Raw genomic sequence first — 13,117 nt, forward strand, 5'->3', positions numbered from 1 at the left:
CTGTCCTAGGAATTCGTCATTTCAGAGGAATAAGGGTAGACGGGAATACTTTAATTTCAAAAAAGGTATGCTTCAGGTATATGTGCCATTAGTCTTAAAGGTGCACTTTTATTAGAAGTACTCTTATTTCAATGCTGGTGAAGTATATAGAGCTGAAGAGTGGACATGTGTTTTGAGGAAAGTCAGATGGGGCGCAACATTCAGCTGTTTGCCAGTGGCTTCTCCTTCATAAAACAAACTAGTTTCTTAGTCCCTCTGCTTTCACTTACGCACATACCCTTCACACCACCACCAACAAAAAGAAACCAGCCCTCCTGATGACATTTCACACTGTCTTGAGGAGAATTTTCCTGCCTCTGTGGCTGGAGGAGAAACCCATGCAGTATGTGAGTTATTTGTAGATCAGTTGATCTTTCCATGATGAGAAACGCGGTGATGAAACTAGTTCTCTTTTCTGGACTGGTGTACCTGTCACATGCTAAGAATTTTGTGTGTATTATTTTAATGTGTTTTCCTCAAAATGCATAATAATGAAGAATTGTGGTTTTCCCTTTCTGAGTACTTGTCTACTCGTTATGTAAATATATTCCCCAGTGCCATGAGTTGAAGCTTCCCAGTTACTGCCCTCACTCTACATCTCTTGGGTTGTCCAAGTACCAGAGGCTTTCTGTCCAGTTTGATGGGGGTCAAACAGGCTTTCCATGCAGGAGGAAATATTTCATAGTTATGATATGCACCTCTATTTATTTGTGAATGAGCTGGGGACAAACAAGTGATGGCAGCAGCTGTGCCATGTGAGTGAGTGTGTCATGAGCCTGCTGGGTAAGGCATAGTGAAGAGCATTATTCCGCTGGGAGGTTGGCACTGGGCATGGCCCTCCAGACTTGCCACAAAGGATTTTCTGTTTGACATGGAATGCAACAAGCACGTTCAGATGTTAGCAGAGGGTTGCCATGGAAACCGTGTAAACTGTGATGCTAGCAGGCAGAGGCAAAGGTTATGCTGTTGCACAGGCCCTTTTGTTTTCTGTTTAGATGTGTCAGAGCAGCTTATTTCTTAACTCATACTCTGAGCCTATGTAACAATTTGTTCAGATTTTTGGTTTGGCTTTATTTATCTTTGAACCAAGCATTTGTCATGGTTGTAGCAAGGAAGTCAGATCAGCTGCAGGAATAACAATGAGAATGTGTTTTGCTTTTTTTTCCCCTTCTACTTAACAGGGAATGACTTTGAATATCATGATTTGAATCAGTTCATCTTTTTGTTAGTGATAATAGTGCAATTTGAAATGGAGCAACAGGGCACACAAGAAAATAAATCAAGCTGTTCTGCTCCTCTAGTGCAGTTCCCAGTTCTGTTGAGTGCTTTTATTGCTCAGGTAGAACTCTTCCAGGTTATCCTTCACTGTCACTTGGGGAATTTTGAATGCTTGTCTGTCTCCTCTCAGAAGTATGAACTTACGCTGCTTATAGATACCAGTTTTAACACTGATTAGCCTTCAGCTCATGCTGCTTTTAAATTTATACTACAAATTTAAATTTCCAGACATATCTATTGCTTTGCGCATGTTTCAGGAAGGGCTACCACCCTGGACATTATTATTACTAAAATGAAGAGAAGTATTGGCTCTTCTATACGATTGTCCAAGTTCCCATTTGATAGTCCATGTTTCCATAATTGTGCCTGTTCATAGGTTCAGCTTAATTATTGTGAGAGGTGGTTTTTTGAATGCCTGAACTCAGTTCTGTGCTCATGCCTGGGCTCATGCTGCATGTCAGTGAGAGGTCCAGGTACCTGCTTGTTCACCTGCTGAACAATGTGATCTTACCTGATCACACTGCATGGTTGGCATGGTTTAGTCTTGGGTGACATGGTTTAGTGTGAGGTCTCCCTGCCCATGGCAGGGGGGTTGGAACTTGATGATCTTAAGGTCCTTTCCAACCCTAACTATTCTGTGATTCTATTCACTCCTGCCACTGAACTTGTGAACCTATTGGATGCTTTAAGCCAAACTTGATACAGGTAAAAAATAATTGTCTTACACATTACAAAAGTTAATATATGGTTAAAAGACAAAGGTGTGGAATTTTGGTGCTGAGGTTGAACAGAGGTACAAGTTGCTTGTTCCATCTGATCCTAGGGTAATGACTAAAAAAAGCCAATCCAGTATAAGTGTAATTAACTGAAATTGTGATCAGTTTGCAGAACCAAGAGACAACTTAAATTCTCAATTTTGAAGCGTCTTATAATTTGGTACAAAAAAAAAAATGTTACCTCTTAGGTGTATGTGTCCATCTAACATAGGTAAGTCACCTATAGGCATTAATTGTGTTTCCAAACAACGTAGTTTTGAAAGGCTGTGCTGCCTCAATACACAAAGCATCACTTAGTCATTACTCTTTGTGTATGTCCCATAGAAGGACGAAACACCTGACTTGTAGCACTTCCTGTTGTGGACAGTAGTTTCTACTACAGAATGGAAAGGGGAAATGCACCCTTGTTGCATTACAAGGATAGTTGTTGACTTATTTTTGGGCAGTGAGACATGCCCATAACCTCCTGCACCATGCCAGGAAGGGATGGACTTGTTTGTTTAGTTATTTATCTTTCTCTGTCTCATGTTTTGTTATTTAGATATCAGATGTATAATTATGAAAAGCTTTGTATCCAGTGCATCATTAATGTGACAGCTAAAAATAACTTCAAAGCAATAAACCAGTTGGTATGACTCCATCTGTTTTTTGTCTTCTAGAAACCACTAGTCTTCCAGTCCAATATCACACAATTGCAAACAGCACTTTGAATATAACATGAAAGTGAACACAGGACAGACATAACAAAAACGTATCTGCAGGTTCCCTATAGGATAGCTGTATAATTGTGTTCTGTGTTGGACAGGGGTTGTGCACCAGGTAGGAGTGGTTTTCATGATGAATTCCAGCTTTCTCAATTTGAAGCCAGAAGTCTCAAGAAAACATCTGTTCACATAGCACATGACTTTGCATGCTTTTCATCACTTTTGCCTGACTGCTTTGCAGTACAAACTCTGATTAGTTTTGATAATTTATCACAGAGCCAACATAATACTGATGAGGCAGGCAGAAATCAGAATCCCATAGCAATTTGCCAGAGAATTAAAAAGAACAAAAGGACAAACCCACAGCAACCCACAAATGGCATCTTAAATGCTTGTTCCAATGTATTCTGGAAGCATCACTTAATAATTAAGATTTAAAAAATAGAAATCCAACTATCTCTCTGCCCAAACTAAAGCAATAACTTAGCAAGTTGGAACAATACATCTTAAAGGTGGGAAATCTTATTACTGCCCAACTCTAAAAGCAGCATCCATGCTACTCCTTCAGAAACCTTTGAGACCAGAAGCTGAAGACCAGATTCATCCTGCAAATTCCTTTTCCCCTTTTTTGGATTAAGAAATGAGTTCCAAAGAAGATGTGGTTCATCCACGTCCCCAGTGTGGCTAATGCAGAGCTCTGGCTGCCCTGGGTCAGCAGCGTCCTCCTCAGCATTCCAGCACGTCTGTGGAAGCTGTCATGAACAAGCCTTTGGCAGGCCTCTAATCACCTATTATCCAGCACTTGATTAATCAAGTTTTGTGGTATTCTTTGGCATGTTCTTACTTTAATACAGAGATCTTTAATTCCTTGAACAGTGTTGGGTTTTTCAGATGTTTAAAAAAAAACAACCCAAAACACATAAGTGAACAAGATAACTGAAAGACATAGATGTGATTTACTTTCGCTCCTCAAGCAGATGTAATCTGTGTGGCCTCAGATGGTTTTTTTTGGTGCCATCAGTAATTTTCTTACGGTATAAACTGAAATACCTTGTTTGCTTAGGATGGTTTCCATGAGCTATTCAAAACTAAGCATCACCAAAGCTCAGAACATGATATCATTTCTCTATTAATTGTTTTTTAAACTGGGTGTTTTTGATTCTTAACAATATAACTGAGAGAGAAGTTTGTCCCCTCATGTCTCTGCACTCATACTCTGAACTCCAGCCCATGGGTAACATGTCTGATACTTGCATTCAACATAAACATAGGCAGGTTTAATCGCAAACAGGCAAATACCGTTTTCAGGCCATGTTTACAAACAAGCTTTGGAAATTCAAAGAAAATAACTTTGATGTTATTAGTTTTATCTAAGAGGCAGATCCATCTAATATATTTGTTGGCTTCAGAATATTCTTGAAACCACAAACAAAAAAAACAGTAGAAGTCAAAACTGAAAGACTTGTTTGGAGAAGGACTTGAGGGAGAGTGTTTCATACTGCATGTGTGACTGATCAAGGGCTGCTCGTGCCTGCAGAATTACAACCAAGGAATGTGCAATTGGGCTTCTGAGTTGCTGGTGCTGCAACTCATTCAAGTACCTGGTTTGTTTCTCCTCCAAGAGAAACCATGAAACAGCTTTTCTTCACTTAATAGAAAGTGTCTTCTCAAGCTGTCTGTGGTGGATGGTGTGTGTCTGTGCTGCTTTGGCTGCTAGGAAATTCTGTCCCTGGTACATTGGGTTGGCTCCTCTTTAGACGTGAAAATATTCATGCTTCATGCAACTTCTTGGGACAAAAGAGAGGATGTTTTAGGTCTCAAGAAGTGTTCAGTGTCAGGCTGACTTTGCATTCTAGAAATAACCATCACAGATGTTTGAGAGTCCCCAGGATTTTGTGTAGCATGCCAGGATGCATCCATGCTCTGTGATACTGGAGTAGTGTGTTGTGGAGTGTTTTATTTTATCCAGGCCTTCAGTGCTCATGGAGAAAGAGAATTATGGGATAAAAGTAGATAACTGCTTGCTTGCACCGGAAAATAATAGTAACCTAGTTTTGAAGTATTTATATATTCTGCTTTTGGCATTTAAAACGCTACTCTTGGTACTGTGTTTAATGCTGACTCACCATAGCCCTCACTGTGAGTCCTACCAAAGCTTTTGTTAGTAAATCTTCAGCACTTGTTCAGGAACATGCTGGCTATGGCTCTGTGCGCATCTGCTCCCTCTGTTCAGTGCTGTGGTTAAGTCCTAAATGACCTTCTGGCTTCACACTGCCTACCTTGAAATTCAGTGGAGTAATTTTCCATTCCTGAAGGTGTAGAAGACCTTTGGCTCTCTACATTCAACTGCTTTTCTGGTACCATGAGCAAAAGGTGGCAGAGACGAAAAGCAGGTCAAATGCAGGCCAAGTCAATTGAGATTAATGTACATACTTATATAGGTTAAACTTTGACTGCAAATGGAACTTTTTGTATTTACTAGTTAGGTAGTTGGTTTGGTTAGTTTAATTATTTTGAAGCAAGCTGAAGACAATATGAGCAATGTGGGTAAATACAGACAAAGTGTTGCTATGCCACTGTAAATCCTAGGGATTCCCCTGGGAAGGATAATTAAAGCAATATGCTTTGAATGCAGCTAAAGAAGTAGCAGCCTTTTGAACTTTTAAGGAGGGCCTAGCTTTGCCCTGAACATCCATGTGGGTTTCTCTGCTCCATACTTTCCCCTGTCCTCTTCCCCTGGATTACTTTTAACCCTGATCCCTTTGTGTATCCAATTTAGACCATAGCTTCATGGAGAGGTGTACTAGCACAGCTAGGGGATATCATTTTGAGAGGTGGGGAGCTGAAACACCCAGGTTGGAAGGGGCCGGATCTCTTCAAGCCAGCCAGGAGAACATGAGAAACTGTAGCATACGTTGTTCTTAGCTCTAGTCCTCTACAGGTGATCGTTCTGTTTGTAGTAGGCATGTGCCCATAACCTCAGTCGAATTCTGCATATTGGTTAACTTTTTTCATGTTGTGTTTTAGCATGATTAACATTTACGTTTCCAAATGGTGTAAGGAAGTGAAAATTTGTCCTATATGTTAAGGTAAAACTAATTCCAGTAACAGAATAAAGGAAAATCCTTTGAATACTGAATGAGGTGAGAAAATTGTTCCCTATGCCATCTCATGGCTGAGACAAGCTGTTAAAGTCCCACCAACAGAGCCCTCCCTCTAAACCTCAATTTGTAGCTTGCTTTTTTGGAGCATACATTAGAGTAAGTGTGGAGCTTTCTTCTCAAGATGCCTCTGTTGTTTTCCATGCTTCTCATGGCCAGGCAGTAGCAATGTGCCTGTGCCTGGGATTAGCTGGCATAAGTTGTCTCACACTTTCATTGATCCCTAATATTACTACTTTTAAATTACAATAAAAACCCTTAAAACAACCATAGCATTCTCACTATGCATGTTCTTCATGTGTGAAATCAGTACATGTGACTGTCTTGTTCTATCTAAAACGTTCTTAGTTTTTGGGTGTAACTAACAGAAATCAGTGCTGTTGTTTTCTGTTTAAAGTGAGAATGTATGCACAGGTCACTAAAATGTTGCAATTCCATTTTTGAGAAGCCAGCCAATGTATTTTGACCTCATCAAGCTGACAGTGGTGTCATAACGCATATTATTGCTCCTTATTTAAGTTTACGGTAGACTTGGTTCTGAGTTCCCCAGATGAACTGGGGGGAATCGTGCAGGGTGTGGTGCCTAATATAAATAAAGATACAATTTGTCCTGCAGACTTTATGATTGAAGGCCTGGCACAATTTCATCTTTTCTTCAAGTCTCCAGTTACAAATGTCCCCACTGAGATTAGCTGTTGGCTGGGTTCCTCACTCCTGGCTTACAAGTTATGGAGCTCGCTGAGCTGCAATTCTGCATGGTCAGTGTGTGGTGGTGGGATTAAATGGGGTCTACACTGAGCTAGTGGTGGTGGTAAAGATCAGGACTCAATGTGAAGAGGGAAAACTCCAGGGGGTTGGGCTATAAAAAGGTTTGGATGTATGCTGCCATGCATGAGATGGGTTGTTCGTGTGAACACTTGTAAAATCCAGCAGTTGCCTCATGTCCATCATCTGCGTTACCCACCACTGCAGCCTCTGACCCTCCAGAAAAACACAGGAGGCAGCTGCTTTGGCCATGACATTTCTCAGGATAATGAAGCTGCCATAAATCAAGAAAGCTTTTGATGTGCTCTGGGATCAATAAGAGTTTTCCCTGCTCTCTAATGTCACGCATGTTGCCAGTGACCAAGGAGGGCTCTTGGGTTGCCCAGGAAGGCTGTGAATGCTCCATCCCTGGCGGTGTTCAAGGCCACGTTGGACAGAGCCTTGAGTGACATGGTTTAGTGTGAGGTGTCCCTGCCTATGGCAGGGGGGTTGGAACTGGATGATCTTAAGGTCCTTTCCAACCCTAAGTATTCTCTGATTCTATGATTCTTGCAGGTTGCTGGGATTAGCCCTTGTTACTCCAGTGGTGCTTTCCAGGTTGGTGTAAATCAATGGGATTTTAAAAAAATATTTGCATGACAAACTTGGTTCTTCTACTCCATAACTCTGTAGATCTGCATAAAGGATGAAGCTGCTTCCCCCTGCATCTGTGCAGTTCAGAGGCACCAAAGGAAGTTGGAGGGTTTGAATTGCGAGAGAGAAAGAGTTGCAAAATGTGAACAGTTTTAACTGCAATCACCTTTTATAGTTACATGTTTTTCCTCACAGCTAAGTTCATAGTTTATTATGGAGGAACCTAGGTTTCATCTTTTTAAAGGAGTTAGGCAGATTTTCCAGCCATTGCTTGTCTGTGTGTGGGGGTTGCATGTTTGCGTACTTTCACAGCTTAATACGGATAAGTACTAACTGAATGTAATCTTTTAATTTAGCTCTCTGTTGTCTACTGACTCGTGAAATATTTTTAGTTAACTTAGCCACAAGTGCTTATGGAGATAATCAGAGATAAGACTTAAAAACAAAAGTTAGTTGAAGCTGCTTTGGTGCTGCAGCATTTTGCATTTCATCAGAATCCTTAAAACCATAGTGAAAAGCAGTTATTCCTTATTTATGTCTTACATCTTCATTTCTGGTTTTATAATAAAACTGAAATATGCATTTGGGGTTAAAGCTCCCTAACATTATTTTGAGGGGTTCCATGGCTCAAGTTCAAACACAAATAATTTACTTGCAGAGCAAATATCAGACCTCGCTTGTCTCCCTTATTGACACTGACTCGTCAGGGTATCAGTTAGTATTGGGAATGGATAAATACAGGACATTGATTCCCAGCAAGTGCTGACATCTCTGATGGATTATTTAAATACTCACTAATAATATGTATTATTTTGTTCCAGGCACCCAAACAGGTTTGACATGGGTGGGTCAATGCTGTCAGCTGTAAAAGAAGGGTAACAAAACAAGGTCAGCAAGAGCTGAAATGCTCTGCTGGTTTGGGAGAGCCCATCAGGGCCGTGCTGAGCCATGGTCCAGCTCTCTGAACTGTGCTGTGCTGCTGGGAGCTGCTCAGGAGTGCCTGGACCTTCTGTGGTCTTATGGCCTGCTGTCACGCTGGAGTTACACATGTGTTCTTGTGATTCCATCAGCTAGAACTACTGTTTAGAGATGATTCCCTGCCCATAGCAGGGGGGTGGAACTAGATTACCTTAAGGTCCTTTCCAAACCCAACCATTCTTCATATGCTTTTAAAAGTGATTAAATTTGGATGCATAGTTTATTCTCTATGATGTCTAAGCTTTAAGGTGGTGTTAGGAAAGAGCTAGTGCTTTTATCTCATAAAAGAGAGAGGCTTTCTTTCCCCTGGCAGCTTCTGTACATGTCCTTAGCTTTCTGCTACAGTGAGGACAGCAGTCTTGCCTTTGGATAGAAGCAGTGTTCAGGTATTTTCAAGTGATCTCATATCCTGTGCATGAAATTTTAATTTAATGCTGCTACAGAAAACTAGCTTAAACCAAGATAAACTTACATCCTCATAACAGAACTCATTCCTATTGTGCTTTTTCATGAACTTCAGTATAACCTAAAAGATGAAAGAGAAACAGAAGAAAAGTGGGTGTGAGTTACGACTGACACACTTTTCAAGTCCAGTGAGTACAGAAGCTATTTGCAGTTTAACAAATAATTTAAGTTTTTAGCTGTTCTGGTGGTTTTACTCAATTTAAGGAGGTGATTTATTTTAAATTGCCTTAGAAATAGTCCCTGTCCGCAAACTCAAAACCATTTCATAAGACAGTAACCCTGTGCACCCAAGCAGAGGTGACAAGTATCAGCAGTTCATAGTGCAGGTTTCAAAGTATGGGTACACTCAGATACTTAAATAAAACCTACATATGAGCAAAATGTACCCCAACTTTAAAGCTGTTCCTGGGAAATTGCATTGAAACAGGTTATTAAAAATAACAAGTAAATAAAAGGAGGAAATGTAACTATGAAAGAGAAAATTTCCTTTTAAAAGAACAAGTTCAGAAAAAAGGAAAAAACACAGCAGTGTAATATCTGTGGGTGACTGACCTCTTTCTCTTAAAGCAAGGGTTTAGTGACACAATCTATTGTGTCTCTTTTAAGTTACAAATGAATAGTTCTTATTTGCTTATATCATACTGTCATAGATAACTGGCATGGCAAACTCTATCCAGCAGTAGATGAAGATTTATAGTGAATAACCAACATGTGACATGTTGATTTGCTACTCTGACATTTCAGTGTTTTCTCATGGTGCAGCCATCCCTTTCCTGCTGCAGTGCAGGAGCACCTGTGTGCGTCATTCCACCAACAAACTGAGTTCCTCCTCTGTTACTTCTCTGTCACCAGTTTGCTTGTGTGGCTGGGTTTGTTCTGACCTGACTCTTGTGTAAAGAACATTATAATCTCAAAATGTTCTCATTGTCAGCACAACCTGAACATTATGCTTGTAAAACAAGAAACCATCATTTTATGGAGCAAAGCAAGGAAGTCTCTACACTGCTGACTGCTTAGGGGTCACATAATGCAGCAATGGAAACAGCCAAGTTACATACAGCCTTTCCTCAGCACAGGAGGTTCTATACTGGGCAAGGTGAACCTTGGATCTGAACTCTATGGAGGTTGTCCGTATGAAACTGGTTTTGTCTTTTCTCATACTATCATCCAGAAAAGGGTAGCCGAATAGGTCCCTCATCAAGGGAATCATTAAGGATAATTAAAAACTGACAGACAGCAGTGAGGGAATACCAAAATCTGAACGGTTAAAAGTACCCTGGGTCTATAGGGTTAAGCATACAAGCTCATTTATGAGATTTAACACATGCAAATAGCACTTATGGCCATGTGGTAGAGCATATTGGATACATCAGTCCATCACTCTGGGCTTGGGGTTATTTGCCCTCACTGCTTGCACTGCAAAATGTTGGCAGGCTGGCCTGCAAATGTGGAGGTGCAGGCTGCACTTACTACAGGCTGAGTGCATGATAAGGAGTCTTTGTAAGGAGTCTTCCTTTCTCCTTATTTGAAGAAAAAGATGTTGCATCTTCAATTAAAGGTGCAGGTATAACCCCCGTATCCTGGCTGGCTGTCAGCAACCTACTGTGTTATCTTACTTTTTGACAGCAAAGAGTAGCTGGCTCAGTTCCGGTTTATACTGAGTAACGTGTGAATTGCACAGCTTGAATATTTATGTTGACTTTAATATTGCACTATATAATTGGGAAAAATTGCACTTTAGATTTAACAGAGAAACACAAACCCAAGACTCAAATACACCCAAGGTCTTATTTCTTAGGAAAAAATATATCCTGTTGTCACATAGTCTCTTTAATGTGCTGTCTGAAGGGGCGTGATGGTTATTTTATTAGCTTGCTCTGTTTAAAAGCAGAAAGACTTAAATCAAATACACAGCACTGGGTTAGAATATTTGGTTTGTAACCAGCTGGGGCTGTAGCATGACAAATTGTTTATGGCTGCATTGCTACTGGAAGAGGCAGTATTAGACACCCCTGTATCATCCCTGTCTTTGTTTCAGAACAAACATTTGTGTAGATGTGCAATTAGCTGGCAGGGAGAACTGATGCAGCTCAAAATAAATCAAGTTAAAAAACCCTAAACAAACAACATAAAAAAAAAAAACAAAAACAACAACAGAGAAACCAGCACTTTAAACTCAGCCAAAGAGTTAAGTTTCTCCTACAAGTTCCATCATCTGGCTGTACAATCACCTATTGGTATGAACCTGAAGGGAAGATGCAAGGAGAAAGACTGAACGGGTTGGGATAAGGTGAGACTGCTTTATTTTTTTAATGCAAATATTACCTTGTGTAAATATAAGAGTGCAGTTTGACAGTTCAACTTGAGTGCTAGTGTACAGGATCACCACGTGTTAGTAAAATCAGTGAGTATAATCTTGAACAAGTGCTGCCTATCTAGTGGAGCAGAAGTATTCTCAGTTCCACAAATGGCGTTTAGAAAGTGTTAACATCTGAATTCACACTTTAATCATCTTACCAGTGTGTAACATGAGACTGGCAAATGAAACCCAAACCCATTGGTTTGGGTTTTTGTTTGAAACCCATTGCTTTGGGTTTCAAACAAAAATGAATCTGCCAATTCATTGTCAGATATTTGTGGTATTTGATGTCCTGATCAGGAGAATAAAAAAATGAAATGAGTTTTGAGGTCTTTATCCAAATATATATATTTTTTTTACTCTAGAACAGATGCAATTACTCAGTTATACCTCATTGCCAAAATTTAAGGAAGGAGTAAGAACAGTTGGCTTTCCAATGCCAGAAGACAGTAATGGTGACCCTCAGTCCGTATTCTTCTACATATTTTCCTGTCCTTCTTAATCATTCCCTCAGTTAACTGTTTTTCTTTCTGCCAGCTTACATATGTAGCTGGCAGTGTTCCCTAAAGCCAAATCTTTGATTCAGACTGGGACCTGCCTGTTTCACAGGGAGGCTGGAACTGAGATCAAGAGACACCCATTTTGCTTCCAACAAGTCTCCTGGCAGACAAGATACAGGAGAGGGGGGAGAAAGAGCAGACTGTTCCTTAAAAACAAGCAGGCGAGAAACAGAAAGAGCAGAATAACACAACGTGCTCCTGAAAAAAGAAAGGCTCAGATGTGGTGTAGTCTAGCTCGAGTGCTCAGACCTGAGATTGGCTGTAGTGGTTAATGATGCAGTGTACATGCTGCTGGTTTGCAGTGCTGGAAACTCTCAAACTGATGGATTGTGCTGCATAGAGGAAATGGGGATGTTTGAAACCAGCCATAAAACATCAGCATAAAAGGTAGGTTAATGATTCGTTGCTAGGTGAGCTAATGATTTGATCCCTTTACTGTTGCTCTTTCTCTTATGGTAGTATTTATTTTTATATGCATTCTGTACATTATGAAAGCTATAAATACGCAAAGTCAGTGCTTTCTGGGGTGTTCTTGGCAAGGTAGATTTTCCTTGCATTTGGTTTCTTGCTCTTTTTTTTTCCTTTCCTTCAGCACTCCTTGTTTCTCTGACCTCATTATTATTTTTGAGCTGTTTTTGTAATGTGACATTGAAAACAGTTATTCCAACAAAAGCGGCACAGCATGTTACTTAAACTTTACAAAGTATCAGATGGAAATGCTCAGAATTTAATGTTGCAGCCTAAAACCAACAATTCCAAGATCCTGGGATAAATCAAAAGCTTTTGTTAGGTAGAACTTCTAAGTAGAGATGTGTATAGCCTCCTGACAGAGGTGAAATGTGCTACTTTCTCTCTCTAGCCCAGTTACAGGTACAAAATACAGAACAATATAGAGGCCAAACCCATGAGCTATATAAGGCATCAAAGCACGAGGACATTACCCGTTTTCTTTTGTAGCAGTATCAGAGTTCAGTTCATCTGGAAGGCATAACTAGGCAGGGGGAAGCAGAGTTAGATGAACAAGTTACCCTGTAGCAAGAGCTTGAGCTTCTTTGTTTCAAAGGCCCCTAAAAGACTTTTCAGCAGATTTTACGGGGATTCTGTGTAGAGAAGAACTTACACATCCTGCGTTGCTCTTTTTATCTTCTTTTCCCCTCCATCAAAGTAGTAGAAGAGCAGTTTTCCCATCTGTAGTTCCCTATATTTTGAATCTGTTTTTGGCATGACAGCAAAGTTCATGTTAGGCCAAAACGTGGGCTAAAATGGGTGTGTCAACTGAGCAAGAGTGATGGGTGGCGCTCACCAGGACAAAATCAGATACTAGTTTAGGTTTGATTTCACCGTGTTTGTCCTTTCTGACCAGTCTAGATGTAGTGCCTTGTTGCTACTGGGGTATATA

At 40.3% G+C, this 13,117-nt stretch overlaps 1 protein-coding gene across 3 annotated transcripts in view; it reads left to right on the top strand.

Annotated features, from left to right (window-relative positions):
* ADD3 (adducin 3) overlaps window positions 1-13,117 on the top strand; it is a 99,722-nt gene that overhangs the window by 54,989 nt on the left and 31,616 nt on the right. The window contains exon 1 of one of the 3 annotated variants that reach the window (XM_062601896.1): window positions 11,957-12,105. The exons of the other annotated variants lie outside the window; for them this stretch is intronic. The gene's annotated coding sequence lies outside the window, so the exon portion shown is untranslated. Of the gene's footprint in view, window positions 1-11,956; window positions 12,106-13,117 lie in introns of those variants that run through there. 3 annotated transcript variants of the gene reach the window in all.

This window comes from Pezoporus occidentalis, unplaced genomic scaffold, assembly GCF_034315485.1.
Source record: "Pezoporus occidentalis ecotype Australia unplaced genomic scaffold, CSIRO_AGI_Poc_V1 ctg73, whole genome shotgun sequence".
NCBI lineage: Eukaryota > Metazoa > Chordata > Aves > Psittaciformes > Psittacidae > Pezoporus > Pezoporus occidentalis.